This window comes from Pelobates fuscus, chromosome 2, assembly GCF_036172605.1.
Source record: "Pelobates fuscus isolate aPelFus1 chromosome 2, aPelFus1.pri, whole genome shotgun sequence".
NCBI classification, from domain to species: domain Eukaryota; kingdom Metazoa; phylum Chordata; class Amphibia; order Anura; family Pelobatidae; genus Pelobates; species Pelobates fuscus.
The window spans coordinates 287,142,519-287,155,835 of NC_086318.1; the positions used below are offsets into that span (position 1 = coordinate 287,142,519).

The 13,317-nt window shown below is 42.0% G+C and overlaps 36 pseudogenes; all 36 read right to left on the reverse strand.

Annotated features, from left to right (window-relative positions):
* Positions 1-102: 102 nt before the first annotated feature.
* On the reverse strand, positions 103-221 carry LOC134592759 (5S ribosomal RNA; annotated as a pseudogene).
* Positions 222-355: 134 nt separating this feature from the next.
* On the reverse strand, positions 356-474 carry LOC134594625 (5S ribosomal RNA; annotated as a pseudogene).
* A 559-nt stretch (positions 475-1,033) lies between these two features.
* LOC134588853 (5S ribosomal RNA) lies at positions 1,034-1,152 on the reverse strand (annotated as a pseudogene).
* A 134-nt stretch (positions 1,153-1,286) lies between these two features.
* On the reverse strand, positions 1,287-1,405 carry LOC134587969 (5S ribosomal RNA; annotated as a pseudogene).
* A 134-nt stretch (positions 1,406-1,539) lies between these two features.
* LOC134597550 (5S ribosomal RNA) lies at positions 1,540-1,658 on the reverse strand (annotated as a pseudogene).
* A 134-nt stretch (positions 1,659-1,792) lies between these two features.
* On the reverse strand, positions 1,793-1,911 carry LOC134587765 (5S ribosomal RNA; annotated as a pseudogene).
* A 225-nt stretch (positions 1,912-2,136) lies between these two features.
* Positions 2,137-2,255, reverse strand: LOC134596242 (5S ribosomal RNA; annotated as a pseudogene).
* Positions 2,256-2,389: 134 nt separating this feature from the next.
* On the reverse strand, positions 2,390-2,508 carry LOC134587795 (5S ribosomal RNA; annotated as a pseudogene).
* Positions 2,509-2,642: 134 nt separating this feature from the next.
* Positions 2,643-2,751, reverse strand: LOC134589290 (5S ribosomal RNA; annotated as a pseudogene).
* A 134-nt stretch (positions 2,752-2,885) lies between these two features.
* LOC134589397 (5S ribosomal RNA) lies at positions 2,886-2,994 on the reverse strand (annotated as a pseudogene).
* A 134-nt stretch (positions 2,995-3,128) lies between these two features.
* On the reverse strand, positions 3,129-3,247 carry LOC134589234 (5S ribosomal RNA; annotated as a pseudogene).
* A 134-nt stretch (positions 3,248-3,381) lies between these two features.
* LOC134592771 (5S ribosomal RNA) lies at positions 3,382-3,500 on the reverse strand (annotated as a pseudogene).
* Positions 3,501-3,634: 134 nt separating this feature from the next.
* Positions 3,635-3,753, reverse strand: LOC134595125 (5S ribosomal RNA; annotated as a pseudogene).
* Positions 3,754-3,887: 134 nt separating this feature from the next.
* LOC134594392 (5S ribosomal RNA) lies at positions 3,888-4,006 on the reverse strand (annotated as a pseudogene).
* A 134-nt stretch (positions 4,007-4,140) lies between these two features.
* On the reverse strand, positions 4,141-4,259 carry LOC134594626 (5S ribosomal RNA; annotated as a pseudogene).
* Positions 4,260-4,727: 468 nt separating this feature from the next.
* On the reverse strand, positions 4,728-4,846 carry LOC134592783 (5S ribosomal RNA; annotated as a pseudogene).
* A 134-nt stretch (positions 4,847-4,980) lies between these two features.
* On the reverse strand, positions 4,981-5,099 carry LOC134589235 (5S ribosomal RNA; annotated as a pseudogene).
* Positions 5,100-5,324: 225 nt separating this feature from the next.
* On the reverse strand, positions 5,325-5,443 carry LOC134596322 (5S ribosomal RNA; annotated as a pseudogene).
* Positions 5,444-5,668: 225 nt separating this feature from the next.
* LOC134592795 (5S ribosomal RNA) lies at positions 5,669-5,787 on the reverse strand (annotated as a pseudogene).
* Positions 5,788-5,921: 134 nt separating this feature from the next.
* LOC134589292 (5S ribosomal RNA) lies at positions 5,922-6,030 on the reverse strand (annotated as a pseudogene).
* A 134-nt stretch (positions 6,031-6,164) lies between these two features.
* On the reverse strand, positions 6,165-6,273 carry LOC134589293 (5S ribosomal RNA; annotated as a pseudogene).
* A 134-nt stretch (positions 6,274-6,407) lies between these two features.
* On the reverse strand, positions 6,408-6,526 carry LOC134592807 (5S ribosomal RNA; annotated as a pseudogene).
* Positions 6,527-6,660: 134 nt separating this feature from the next.
* Positions 6,661-6,769, reverse strand: LOC134589294 (5S ribosomal RNA; annotated as a pseudogene).
* Positions 6,770-7,146: 377 nt separating this feature from the next.
* LOC134589237 (5S ribosomal RNA) lies at positions 7,147-7,265 on the reverse strand (annotated as a pseudogene).
* Positions 7,266-7,490: 225 nt separating this feature from the next.
* Positions 7,491-7,609, reverse strand: LOC134597617 (5S ribosomal RNA; annotated as a pseudogene).
* Positions 7,610-7,834: 225 nt separating this feature from the next.
* On the reverse strand, positions 7,835-7,953 carry LOC134589004 (5S ribosomal RNA; annotated as a pseudogene).
* A 225-nt stretch (positions 7,954-8,178) lies between these two features.
* Positions 8,179-8,297, reverse strand: LOC134588626 (5S ribosomal RNA; annotated as a pseudogene).
* Positions 8,298-8,522: 225 nt separating this feature from the next.
* LOC134588815 (5S ribosomal RNA) lies at positions 8,523-8,641 on the reverse strand (annotated as a pseudogene).
* A 721-nt stretch (positions 8,642-9,362) lies between these two features.
* LOC134595399 (5S ribosomal RNA) lies at positions 9,363-9,481 on the reverse strand (annotated as a pseudogene).
* Positions 9,482-9,615: 134 nt separating this feature from the next.
* On the reverse strand, positions 9,616-9,734 carry LOC134597148 (5S ribosomal RNA; annotated as a pseudogene).
* Positions 9,735-10,111: 377 nt separating this feature from the next.
* LOC134594986 (5S ribosomal RNA) lies at positions 10,112-10,230 on the reverse strand (annotated as a pseudogene).
* A 225-nt stretch (positions 10,231-10,455) lies between these two features.
* Positions 10,456-10,574, reverse strand: LOC134597953 (5S ribosomal RNA; annotated as a pseudogene).
* Positions 10,575-10,708: 134 nt separating this feature from the next.
* On the reverse strand, positions 10,709-10,827 carry LOC134596040 (5S ribosomal RNA; annotated as a pseudogene).
* A 225-nt stretch (positions 10,828-11,052) lies between these two features.
* On the reverse strand, positions 11,053-11,171 carry LOC134597965 (5S ribosomal RNA; annotated as a pseudogene).
* A 1,318-nt stretch (positions 11,172-12,489) lies between these two features.
* LOC134594289 (5S ribosomal RNA) lies at positions 12,490-12,608 on the reverse strand (annotated as a pseudogene).
* Positions 12,609-13,076: 468 nt separating this feature from the next.
* Positions 13,077-13,195, reverse strand: LOC134594290 (5S ribosomal RNA; annotated as a pseudogene).
* Positions 13,196-13,317: the final 122 nt, after the last annotated feature.

Sequence of the window (13,317 nt, forward strand, 5' to 3'; positions counted from 1 at the left end):
GTAGAATATCAAACTCTGGTTGCGACAAAAGACAAGACGCTTCTGGATAGGGAAAAAAGTGGTCTGATTATGACATCATAATGCAAAAAAGAAATAAACAAAAGCTTACGGCACCTGAGGTTCCTAGTTGGTCTCCCATACAAGTACTAACCAGGCCCGAGTCTGGATGGCTTCCGAGATCTGACGAGATCAGGCATTTTCAGACTGGTATGGCCGTAAGTGAAATTAAGAGAATGCGATCTCGCTAATGTTGGTAGAATATCAAACTCTGGTTGCGACAAAAGACAAGACGCTTCTGGATAGGGAAAAAAGTGGGCTGATTATGACATCATAATGCAAAAAAGAAATAAACAAAAGCTTACGGCACCTGAGGTTCCTAGTTGGTCTCCCATACAAGTACTAACCAGGCCCGAGTCTGGATGGCTTCCGAGATCTGACGAGATCAGGCATTTTCAGACTGGTATGGCCGTAAGGGAAATTAAGAGAATGTGATCTCGCTAATGTTGGTAGAATATCAAACTCTGGTTGCGACAAAAGACAAGACGCTTCTGGATAGGGAAAAAAGTGGTCTGATTATGACATCATAATGCAAAAAAGAAATAAACAAAAGCTTACGGCACCTGAGGTTCCTAGTTGGTCTCCCATAGGGAAAAAAGTGGTCTGATTATGACATCATAATGCAAAAAAGAAATAAACAAAAGCTTACGGCACCTGAGGTTCCTAGTTGGTCTCCCATACAAGTACTAACCAGGCCCGAGTCTGGATGGCTTCCGAGATCTGGCATTTTCAGACTGGTATAGCCGTAAGTGAAATTAAGAGAATGCGATCTCGCTAATGTTGGTAGAATATCAAACTCTGGTTGCGACAAAAGACAAGACGCTTCTGGATAGGGAAAAAAGTGGTCTGATTATGACATCATAATGCAAAAAAGAAATAAACAAAAGCTTACGGCACCTGAGGTTCCTAGTTGGTCTCCCATAGGGAAAAAAGTGGTCTGATTATGACATCATAATGCAAAAAAGAAATAAACAAAAGCTTGCGGCACCTGAGGTTCCTAGTTGGTCTCCCATACAAGTACTAACCAGGCCTGAGTCTGGATGGCTTCCGAGATCTGACGAGATCAGGCATTTTCAGACTGGAATGGCCGTAAATGAAATTAAGAGAATGCGATCTCGCTAATGTTGGTAGAATATCAAACTCTGGTTGCGACAAAAGACAAGACGCTTCTGGATAGGGAAAAAAGTGGTCTGATTATGACATCATAATGCAAAAAAGAAATAAACAAAAGCTTATGGCACCTGAGGTTCCTAGTTAGTCTCCCATACAAGTACTAACCAGGCCCGAGTCTGGATGGCTTCCGAGATCTGACGAGATCAGGCATTTTCAGACTGGTATGGCCGCAAGTGAAATTAAGAGAATGCAATCTCGCTAATGTTGGTAGAATATCAAACTCTGGTTGCGACAAAAGACAAGACGCTTCTGGATAGGGAAAAAAGTGGTCTGATTATGACATCATAATGCAAAAAAGAAATAAACAAAAGCTTACGGCACCTGAGGTTCCTAGTTGGTCTCCCATACAATTACTAACCAGGCCCGAGTCTGGATGGCTTCCGAGATCTGACGAGATCAGGCATTTTCAGACTGGTATGGCCGTAAGGGAAATTAAGAGAATGTGATCTCGCTAATGTTGGTAGAATATCAAACTCTGGTTGCGACAAAAGACAAGACGCTTCTGGATAGGGAAAAAAGTGGTCTGATTATGAAATCATAATGCAAAAAAGAAATAAACAAAATCTTATGGCACCTGAGGTTCCTAGTTGGTCTCCCATACAAGTACTAACCAGGCCCGAGTCTGAATGGCTTTCGAGATCTAACGAGATCAGGCATTTTCAGACTGGTATGGCCGTAAGTGAAATTAAGAGAATGCGATCTCACTTATGTTGGTAGAATATCAAACTCTGGTTGCGACAAAAGACAAGACGCTTCTGGATAGGGAAAAAAGTGGTCTGATTATGACATCATAATGCAAAAAATAAATAAACAAAAGCTTACGGCACCTGAGGTTCCTAGTTGGTCTCCCATAGGGAAAAAAGTGGTCTGATTATGACATCATAATGCAAAAAAGAAATAAACAAAAGCTTACGGCACCTGAGGTTCTTAGTTGGTCTCCCATACAAGTACTAACCAGGCCCGAGTCTGGATGGCGTCCGAGATCTGACGAGATCAGGCATTTTCAGACTGGTATGGCCGTAAGTGAAACTAAGAGAATGCGATCTCGCTAATGTTGGTAGAATATCAAACTCTGGTTGCGACAAAAGACAAGACGCTTCTGGATAGGGAAAAAAGTGGTCTGATTATGACATCATAATGCAAAAAAGAAATAAACAAAAGCTTACGGCACCTGAGGTTCCTAGTTGGTCTCCCATACAAGTACTAACCAGGCCCGAGTCTAGATGGCTTCCGAGATCTGACGAGAGCAGGCATTTTCAGACTGGTATGGCCGTAAGTGAAATTAAGAGAATGCGATATCGCTAATGTTGGTAGAATAACAAACTCTGGTTGCGACAAAAGACAAGACGCTTCTGGATAGGGAAAAAAGTGGTCAGATTATGACATCATAATGCAAAAAAGAAATAAACAAAAGCTTACGGCACCTGAGGTTCCTAGTTGGTCTCCCATACAAGTACTAACCAGGCCCGAGTCTGGATGGCTTCCGAGATCAGGCATTTTCAGACTGGTATGGCCGTAAGTGAAATTAAGAGAATGCGATATCGCTAATGTTGGTAGAATATCAAACTCTGGTTGCGACAAAAGACAAGACGCTTCTGGATAGGGAAAAAAGTGGTCTGATTATGACATCATAATGCAAAAAAGAAATAAACAAAAGCTTACGGCACCTGAGGTTCCTAGTTGGTCTCCCATTCAAGTACTAACCAGGCCCGAGTCTGGATGGCTTCCGAGATCTGGCATTTTCAGACTGGTATGGCCGTAAGTGAAATTAAGAGAATGCGATATCGCTAATGTTGGTAGAATATCAAACTCTGGTTGCGACAAAAGACAAGACGCTTCTGGATAGGGAGAAAAGTGGTCTGATTATGACATCATAATGCAAAAAAGAAATAAACAAAAGCTTACGGCACCTGAGGTTCCTAGTTGGTCTCCCATACAAGTACTAACCAGGCGCGAGTCTGGATGGCTTCCGAGATCTGACAAGATCAGGCATTTTCAGACTGGTATGGCCTTAAGTGAAATTAAGAGAATGCGTTCTCGCTAATGTTGGTAGAATATCAAACTCTGGTTGCGACAAAAGACAAGACGCTTCTGGATAGGGAAAAAAGTGGTCTGATTATGACATCATAATGCAAAAAAGAAATAAACAAAAGCTTACGGCACCTGAGGTTCCTAGTTGGTCTCCCATACAAGTACTAACCAGGCCCGAGTCTGGATGGCTTCCGAGATCTGACGAGATCAGGCATTTTCAGACTGGTATGGCCGTAAGTGAAATTAAGAGAATGTGATCTCGCTAATGTTGGTAGAATATCAAACTCTGGTTGCGACAAAAGACAAGACGCTTCTGGATAGGGAAAAAAGTGGGCTGATTATGACATCATAATGCAAAAAAGAAATAAACAAAAGCTTACGGCACCTGAGGTTCCTAGTTGGTCTCCCATACAAGTACTAACCAGGCCCGAGGCTGGATGGCTTCCGAGATCTGATGAGATCAGGCATTTTCAGACTGGTATGGCCGTAAGTGAAATTAAGAGAATGCGATCTCGCTAATGTTGGTAGAATATCAAACTCTGGTTGCGACAAAAGACAAGACGCTTCTGGATAGGGAAAAAAGTGGTCTGATTATGACATCATAATGCAAAAAAGAAATAAACAAAAGCTTACAGCACCTGAGGTTCCTAGTTGGTCTCCCATACAAGTACTAACCAGGCCCGAGTCTGGATGGCTTCCGAGATCTGACGAGATCAGGCATTTTCAGACTGGTATGGCCGTAAGTGAAATTAAGAGAATGCGATCTCGCTAATGTTGGTAGAATATCAAACTCTGGTTGCGACAAAAGACAAGACGCTTCTGGATAGGGAAAAAAGTGGGCTGATTATGACATCATAATGCAAAAAAGAAATAAACAAAAGCTTACGGCACCTGAGGTTCCTAGTTGGTCTCCCATACAAGTACTAACCAGGCCCGAGTCTGGATGGCTTCCGAGATCTGACGAGATCAGGCATTTTCAGACTGGTATGGCCGTAAGGGAAATTAAGAGAATGTGATCTCGCTAATGTTGGTAGAATATCAAACTCTGGTTGCGACAAAAGACAAGACGCTTCTGGATAGGGAAAAAAGTGGTCTGATTATGACATCATAATGCAAAAAAGAAATAAACAAAAGCTTACGGCACCTGAGGTTCCTAGTTGGTCTCCCATAGGGAAAAAAGTGGTCTGATTATGACATCATAATGCAAAAAAGAAATAAACAAAAGCTTACGGCACCTGAGGTTCCTAGTTGGTCTCCCATACAAGTACTAACCAGGCCCGAGTCTGGATGGCTTCCGAGATCTGGCATTTTCAGACTGGTATAGCCGTAAGTGAAATTAAGAGAATGCGATCTCGCTAATGTTGGTAGAATATCAAACTCTGGTTGCGACAAAAGACAAGACGCTTCTGGATAGGGAAAAAAGTGGTCTGATTATGACATCATAATGCAAAAAAGAAATAAACAAAAGCTTACGGCACCTGAGGTTCCTAGTTGGTCTCCCATACAAGTACTAACCAGGCCCGAGTCTGGATGGCTTCCGAGATCTGACGAGATCAGGCATTTTCAGACTGGTATGGCCGTAAGTGAAATTAAGAGAATGCGATCTCGCTAATGTTGGTAGAATATCAAACTCTGGTTGCAACAAAAGACAAGACGCTTCTGGATAGGGAAAAAAGTGGTCTGATTATGACATCATAATGCAAAAAAGAAATAAACAAAAGCTTACGGCACCTGAGGTTCCTAGTTGGTCTCCCATACAAGTACTAACCAGGCGCGAGTCTGGATGGCTTCCGAGATCTGACAAGATCAGGCATTTTCAGACTGGTATGGCCTTAAGTGAAATTAAGAGAATGCGTTCTCGCTAATGTTGGTAGAATATCAAACTCTGGTTGCGACAAAAGACAAGACGCTTCTGGATAGGGAAAAAAGTGGTCTGATTATGACATCATAATGCAAAAAAGAAATAAACAAAAGCTTACGGCACCTGAGGTTCCTAGTTGGTCTCCCATAGGGAAAAAAGTGGTCTGATTATGACATCATAATGCAAAAAAGAAATAAACAAAAGCTTACGGCACCTGAGGTTCCTAGTTGGTCTCCCATACAAGTACTAACCAGGCCCGAGTCTGAATGGCTTTCGAGATCTAACGAGATCAGGCATTTTCAGACTGGTATGGCCGTAAGTGAAATTAAGCGAATGCGATCTCACTTATGTTGGTAGAATATCAAACTCTGGTTGCGACAAAAGACAAGACGCTTCTGGATAGGGAAAAAAGTGGTCTGATTATGACATCATTATGCAAAAAAGAAATAAACAAAAGCTTACGGCACCTGAGGTTCCTAGTTGGTCTCCCATAGGGAAAAAAGTGGTCTGATTATGACATCATAATGCAAAAAAGAAATAAACAAAAGCTTACGGCACCTGAGGTTCCTAGTTGGTCTCCCATACAAGTACTAACCAGGCCCGAGTCTGGATGGCTTCCGAGATCTGACGAGATCAGGCATTTTCAGACTGGTATGGCCGTAAGTGAAATTAAGAGAATGCGATATCGCTAATGTTGGTAGAATAACAAACTCTGGTTGCGACAAAAGACAAGACGCTTCTGGATAGGGAAAAAAGTGGTCTGATTATGACATCATAATGCAAAAAAGAAATAAACAAAAGCTTACGGCACCTGAGGTTCCTAGTTGGTCTCCCATACAAGTACTAACCAGGCCCGAGTCTGGATGGCTTCCGAGATCAGGCATTTTCAGACTGGTATGGCCGTAAGTGAAACTAAGAGAATGCGATCTCGCTAATGTTGGTAGAATATCAAACTCTGGTTGCGACAAAAGACAAGACGCTTCTGGATAGGGAAAAAAGTGGTCTGATTATGACATCATAATGCAAAAAAGAAATAAACAAAAGCTTACGGCACCTGAGGTTCCTAGTTGGTCTCCCATACAAGTACTAACCAGGCCCGAGTCTGGATGGCTTCCGAGATCAGGCATTTTCAGACTGGTATGGCCGTAAGTGAAACTAAGAAAATGCGATCTCGCTAATGTTGGTAGAATATCAAACTCTGGTTGCGACAAAAGACAAGACGCTTCTGGATAGGGAAAAAAGTGGTCTGATTATGACATCATAATGCAAAAAAGAAATAAACAAAAGCTTACGGCACCTGAGGTTCCTAGTTGGTCTCCCATACAAGTACTAACCAGGCCCGAGTCTGGATGGCTTCCGAGATCTGACGAGATCAGGCATTTTCAGACTGGTATGGCCGTAAGTGAAATTAAGAGAATGCGATATCGCTAATGTTGGTAGAATAACAAACTCTGGTTGCGACAAAAGACAAGACGCTTCTGGATAGGGAAAAAAGTGGTCTGATTATGACATCATAATGCAAAAAAGAAATAAACAAAAGCTTACGGCACCTGAGGTTCCTAGTTGGTCTCCCATACAAGTACTAACCAGGCCCGAGTCTGGATGGCTTCCGAGATCAGGCATTTTCAGACTGGTATGGCCGTAAGTGAAATTAAGAGAATGCGATATCGCTAATGTTGGTAGAATATCAAACTCTGGTTGCGACAAAAGACAAGACGCTTCTGGATAGGGAAAAAAGTGGTCTGATTATGACATCATAATGCAAAAAAGAAATAAACAAAAGCTTACGGCACCTGAGGTTCCTAGTTGGTCTCCCATACAAGTACTAACCAGGCCCGAGTCTGGATGGCTTCCGAGATCTGGCATTTTCAGACTGGTATGGCCGTAAGTGAAATTAAGAGAATGCGATATCGCTAATGTTGGTAGAATATCAAACTCTGGTTGCGACAAAAGACAAGACGCTTCTGGATAGGGAAAAAAGTGGTCTGATTATGACATCATAATGCAAAAAAGAAATAAACAAAAGCTTACGGCACCTGAGGTTCCTAGTTGGTCTCCCATACAAGTACTAACCAGGCGCGAGTCTGGATGGCTTCCGAGATCTGACAAGATCAGGCATTTTCAGACTGGTATGGCCTTAAGTGAAATTAAGAGAATGCGTTCTCGCTAATGTTGGTAGAATATCAAACTCTGGTTGCGACAAAAGACAAGACGCTTCTGGATAGGGAAAAAAGTGGTCTGATTATGACATCATAATGCAAAAAAGAAATAAACAAAAGCTTACGGCACCTGAGGTTCCTAGTTGGCCTCCCATAGGGAAAAAAGTGGTCTGATTATGACATCATAATGCAAAAAAGAAATAAACAAAAGCTTACGGCACCTGAGGTTCCTAGTTGGTCTCCCATACAAGTACTAACCAGGCGCGAGTCTGGATGGCTTCCGAGATCTGACGAGATCAGGCATTTTCAGACTGGTATGGCCGTAAGTGAAATTAAGAGAATGCGATCTCGCTAATGTTGGTAGAATATCAAACTCTGGTTGCGACAAAAGACAAGACGCTTCTGGATAGGGAAAAAAGTGGTCTGATTATGACATCATAATGCAAAAAAGAAATAAACAAAAGCTTACGGCACCTGAGGTTCCTAGTTGGTCTCCCATAGGGAAAAAAGTAGTCTGATTATGACATCATAATGCAAAAAAGAAATAAACAAAAGCTTACGGCATCTGAGGTTCCTAGTTGGTCTCCCATACAAGTACTAACCAGGCCGAAGTCTGGATGGCTTCCGAGATCTGACGAGATCAGGCATTTTCAGACTGGTATGGCCGTAATTGAAATTAAGAGAATGCGATCTCGCTAATGTTGGTAGAATATCAAACTCTGGTTGCGACAAAAGACAAGACGCTTCTGGATAGGGAAAAAAGTGGTCTGATTATGACATCATAATGCAAAAAAGAAATAAACAAAAGCTTACGGCACCTGAGGTTCCTAGTTGGTCTCCCATAGGGAAAAACGTGGTCTGATTATGACATCATAATGCAAAAAAGAAATAAACAAAAGCTTACGGCACCTGAGGTTCCTAGTTGGTCTCCCATACAAGTACTAACCAGGCCAGAATCTGGATGGCTTCCGAGACCTGACGAGATCAGGCATTTTCAGACTGGTATGGCCGTAAGTGAAACTAAGAGAATGCGATCTCGCTAATGTTGGTAGAATATCAAACTCTGGTTGCGACAAAAGACAAGACGCTTCTGGATAGGGAAAAAAGTGGTCTGATTATGATATCATAATGCAAAAAAGAAATAAACAAAAGCTTACGGCACCTGAGGTTCCTAGTTGGTCTCCCATAGGGAAAAAAGTGGTCTGATTATGACATCATAATGCAAAAAAGAAATAAACAAAAGCTTACGGCACCTGAGGTTCCTAGTTGGTCTCCCATAGAAGTACTAACCAGGCCAGAATCTGGATGGCTTCCGAGACCTGACGAGATCAGGCATTTTCAGACTGGTATGGCCGTAAGTGAAACTAAGAGAATGCGATCTCGCTAATGTTGGTAGAATATCAAACTCTGGTTGCGACAAAAGACAAGACGCTTCTGGATAGGGAAAAAAGTGGTCTGATTATGACATCATAATGCAAAAAAGAAATAAACAAAAGCTTACGGCACCTGAGGTTCCTAGTTGGTCTCCCATAGGGAAAAAAGTGGTCTGATTATGATATCATAATGCAAAAAAGAAATAAACAAAAGCTTACGGCACCTGAGGTTCCTAGTTGGTCTCCCATACAAGTACTAACCAGGCCCGAGTCTGGATGGCTTCCGAGATCTGGCATTTTCAGACTGGTATGGCTGTAAGTGAAATTAAGAGAATGCGATCTCGCTAATGTTGGTAGAATATCAAACTTTGGTTGCGACAAAAGACAAGACGCTTCTGGATAGGGAAAAAAGTGGTCTGATTATGACATCATAATGCAAAAAAGAAATAAACAAAAGCTTACGGCACCTGAGGGTCCTAGTTGGTCTCCCATACAAGTACTAACCAGGCCCGAGTCTGGATGGCTTCCGAGATTTGACGAGATCAGGCATTTTCAGACTGGTATAGCAGTAAGTGAAGTTAAGAGAATGCGATCTCGCTAATGTTGGTAGAATATCAAACTCTGGTTGCGACAAAAGACAAGACGCTTCTGGATAGGGAAAAAAGTGGTCTGATTATGACATCATAATGCAAAAAAGAAATAAACAAAAGCTTACGGCACCTGAGGTTCCTAGTTGGTCTCCCATACAAGTACTAACCAGGCCCAAGTCTGGATGGCTTCCAAGATCTGACGAGATCAGGAATTTTCAGACTGGTATGGCCGTAAGTGAAATTAAGAGAATGCGATCTCGTTAATGTTGGTAGAATATCAAACTCTGGTTGCGACAAAAGACAAGATGCTTCTGGATAGGGAAAAAAGTGGTCTGATTATGACATCATAATGCAAAAAAGAAATAAACAAAAGCTTACGGCACCTGAGGTTCCTAGTTGGTCTCCCATACAAGTACTAACCAGGCCCGAGTCTGGATGGCTTCCGAGATCTGACGAGATCAGGCATTTTCAGACTGCTATGGCCGTAAGTGAAATTAAGAGAATGCGATCTCGCTAATGTTGGTAGAATATCAAACTCTGGTTGCGACAAAAGACAAGACGCTTCTGGATAGGGAAAAAAGTGGTCTGATTATGACATCATAATGCAAAAAAGAAATAAACAAAAGCTTACGGCACCTGAGGTTCCTAGTTGGTCTCCCATACAAGTACTAACCAGGCCCGAGTCTGGATGGCTTCCGAGATCTGACATTTTCAGACTGGTATGGCCGTAAGTGAAATTAAGAGAATGCGATCTCGCTAATGTTGGTAGAATATAAAACTCTGGTTGCGACAAAAGACAAGACGCTTCTGGATAGGGAAAAAAGTGGTCTGATTATGACATCATAATGCAAAAAAGAAATAAACAAAAGCTTACGGCACCTGAGATTCCTAGTTGGTCTCCCATACAAGTACTAACCAGGCCCAAGTCTGGATGGCTTCCGAGATCTGACGAGATCAGGCATTTTCAGACTGGTATGGCCGTAAGTGAAACTAAGAGAATGCGATCTCGCTAATGTTGGTAGAATATCAAACTCTGGTTGCGACAAAAGACAAGACGCTTCTGGATAGGGAAAAAAGTGGTCTGATTATGACATCATAATGCAAAAAAGAAATAAACAAAAGCTTACGGCACCTGAGGTTCCTAGTTGGTCTCCCATAGGGAAAAAAGTGGTCTGATTATGACATCATAATGCAAAAAAGAAATAAACAAAAGCTTACGGCACCTGAGGTTCCTAGTTGGTCTCCCATACAAGTACTAACCAGGCCCAAGTCTGGATGGCTTCCGAGATCTGACGAGATCAGGCATTTTCAGACTGGTATGGCCGTAAGTGAAACTAAGAGAATGCGATCTCGCTAATGTTGGTAGAATATCAAACTCTGGTTGCGACAAAAGACAAGACGCTTCTGGATAGGGAAAAAAGTGGTCTGATTATGACATCATAATGCAAAAAAGAAATAAACAAAAGCTTACGGCACCTGAGGTTCCTAGTTGGTCTCCCATACAAGTACTAACCAGGCCCGAGTCTGGATGGCTTCCAAGATCTGACGAGATCAGGCATTTTCAGACTGGTATGGCCGTAAGTGAAATTAAGTGAATGCGATCTCGCTAATGTTGGTAGAATATCAAACTCTGGTTGCGACAAAAGACAAGACGCTTCTGGATAGGGAAAAAAGTGGTCTGATTATGACATTATAATGCAAAAAAGAAATAAACAAAAGCTTACGGCACCTGAGGTTCCTAGTTGGTCTCCCATAGGGAAAAAAGTGGTCTGATTATGACATCATAATGCAAAAAAGAAATAAACAAAAGCTTACGGCACCTGAGGTTCCTAGTTGGTCTCCCATACAAGTACTAACCAGGCCCAAGTCTGGATGGCTTCCGAGATCTGACGAGATCAGGCATTTTCAGACTGGTATGGCCGTAAGTGAAACTAAGAGAATGCGATCTCGCTAATGTTGGTAGAATATCAAACTCTGGTTGCGACAAAAGACAAGACGCTTCTGGATAGGGAAAAAAGTGGTCTGATTATGACATCATAATGCAAAAAAGAAATAAACAAAAGCTAACGGCACCTGAGGTTCCTAGTTGGTCTCCCATAGGGAAAAAAGTGGTCTGATTATGACATCATAATGCAAAAAAGAAATAAACAAAAGCTTACGGCACCTGAGGTTCCTAGTTGGTCTCCCATACAAGTACTAACCAGGCCCGAGTCTGGATGGCTTCCGAGATCTGGCATTTTCAGACTGGTATGGCCGTAATTGAAACTAAGAGAATGCGATCTCGCTAATGTTGGTAGAATATCAAACTCTGGTTGCGACAAAAGACAAGACGCTTCTGGATAGGGAAAAAAGTGGTCTGATTATGACATCATAATGCAAAAAAGAAATAAACAAAAGCTTACGGCACCTGAGGTTCCTAGTTGGTCTCCCATAGGGAAAAAAGTCGTCTGATTATGATATCATAATGCAAAAAAGAAATAAACAAAAGCTTACGGCACCTGAGGTTCCTAGTTGGTCTCCCATACAAGTACTAACCAGGCCCGAGTCTGGATGGCTTCCGAGATCTGACATTTTCAGACTGGTATGGCCGTAAGTGAAATTAAGAGAATGCGATCTCGCTAATGTTGGTAGAATATCAAACTCTGGTTGCGACAAAAGACAAGACGCTTCTGGATAGGGAAAAAAGTGGTCTGATTATGACATCATAATGCAAAAAAGAAATAAACAAAAGCTTACGGCACCTGAGGTTCCTAGTTGGTCTCCCATAGGGAAAAAAGTCGTCTGATTATGATATCATAATGCAAAAAAGAAATAAACAAAAGCTTACGGCACCTGAGGTTCCTAGTTGGTCTCCCATACAAGTACTAACCAGGCCCGAGTCTGGATGGCTTCCGAGATCTGACATTTTCAGACTGGTATGGCCGTAAGTGAAATTAAGAGAATGCGATCTCGCTAATGTTGGTAGAATATCAAACTCTGGTTGCGACAAAAGACAAGACGCTTCTGGATAGGGAAAAAAGTGGTCTGATTATGACATCATAATGCAAAAAAGAAATAAACAAAAGCTTACGGCACCTGAGGTTCCTAGTTGGTCTCCCATAGGGAAAAAAGTGGTCTGATTATGACATCATAATGCAAAAAAGAAATAAACAAAAGCTTACGGCACCTGAGGTTCCTAGTTGGTCTCCCATAGGGAAAAAAGTGGTCTGATTATGATATCATAATGCAAAAAAGAAATAAACAAAAGCTTACGGCACCTGAGGTTCCAAGTTGGTCTCCCATACAAGTACTAACCAGGCCCGAGTCTGGATGGCTTCCGAGATCTGACGAGATCAGGCATTTTCAGACTGGTATGGCCGTAAGTGAAACTAAGAGAATGCGATCTCGCTAATGTTGGTAGAATATCAAACTCTGGTTGCGACAAAAGACAAGACGCTTCTGGATAGGGAAAAAAGTGGTCTGATTATGACATCATAATGCAAAAAAGAAATAAACAAAAGCTTACGGCACCTGAGGTTCCTAGTTGGTCTCCCATACAAGTACTAACCAGGCCCGAGTCTGGATGGCTTCCGAGATCTGACATTTTCAGACTGGTATGGCCGTAAGTGAAATTAAGAGAATGCGATCTCGCTAATGTTGGTAGAATATCAAACTCTGGTTGCGACAAAAGACAAGACGCTTCTGGATAGGGAAAAAAGTGGTCTGATTATGACATCATAATGCAAAAAAGAAATAAACAAAAGCTTACGGCACCTGAGGTTCCTAGTTGGTCTCCCATAGGGAAAAAAGTGGTCTGATTATGACATCATAATGCAAAAAAGAAATAAACAAAAGCTTACGGCACCTGAGGTTCCAAGTTGGTCTCCCATACAAGTACTAACCAGGCCCGAGTCTGGATGGCTTCCGAGATCTGACGAGATCAGGCATTTTCAGACTGGTATGGCCGTAAGTGAAACTAAGAGAATGCGATCTCGCTAATGGTGGTAGAATATCAAACTCTGGTTGCGACAAAAGACAAGACGCTTCTGGATAGGGAAAAAAGTGGTCTGATTATGACATCATAATGCAAAAAA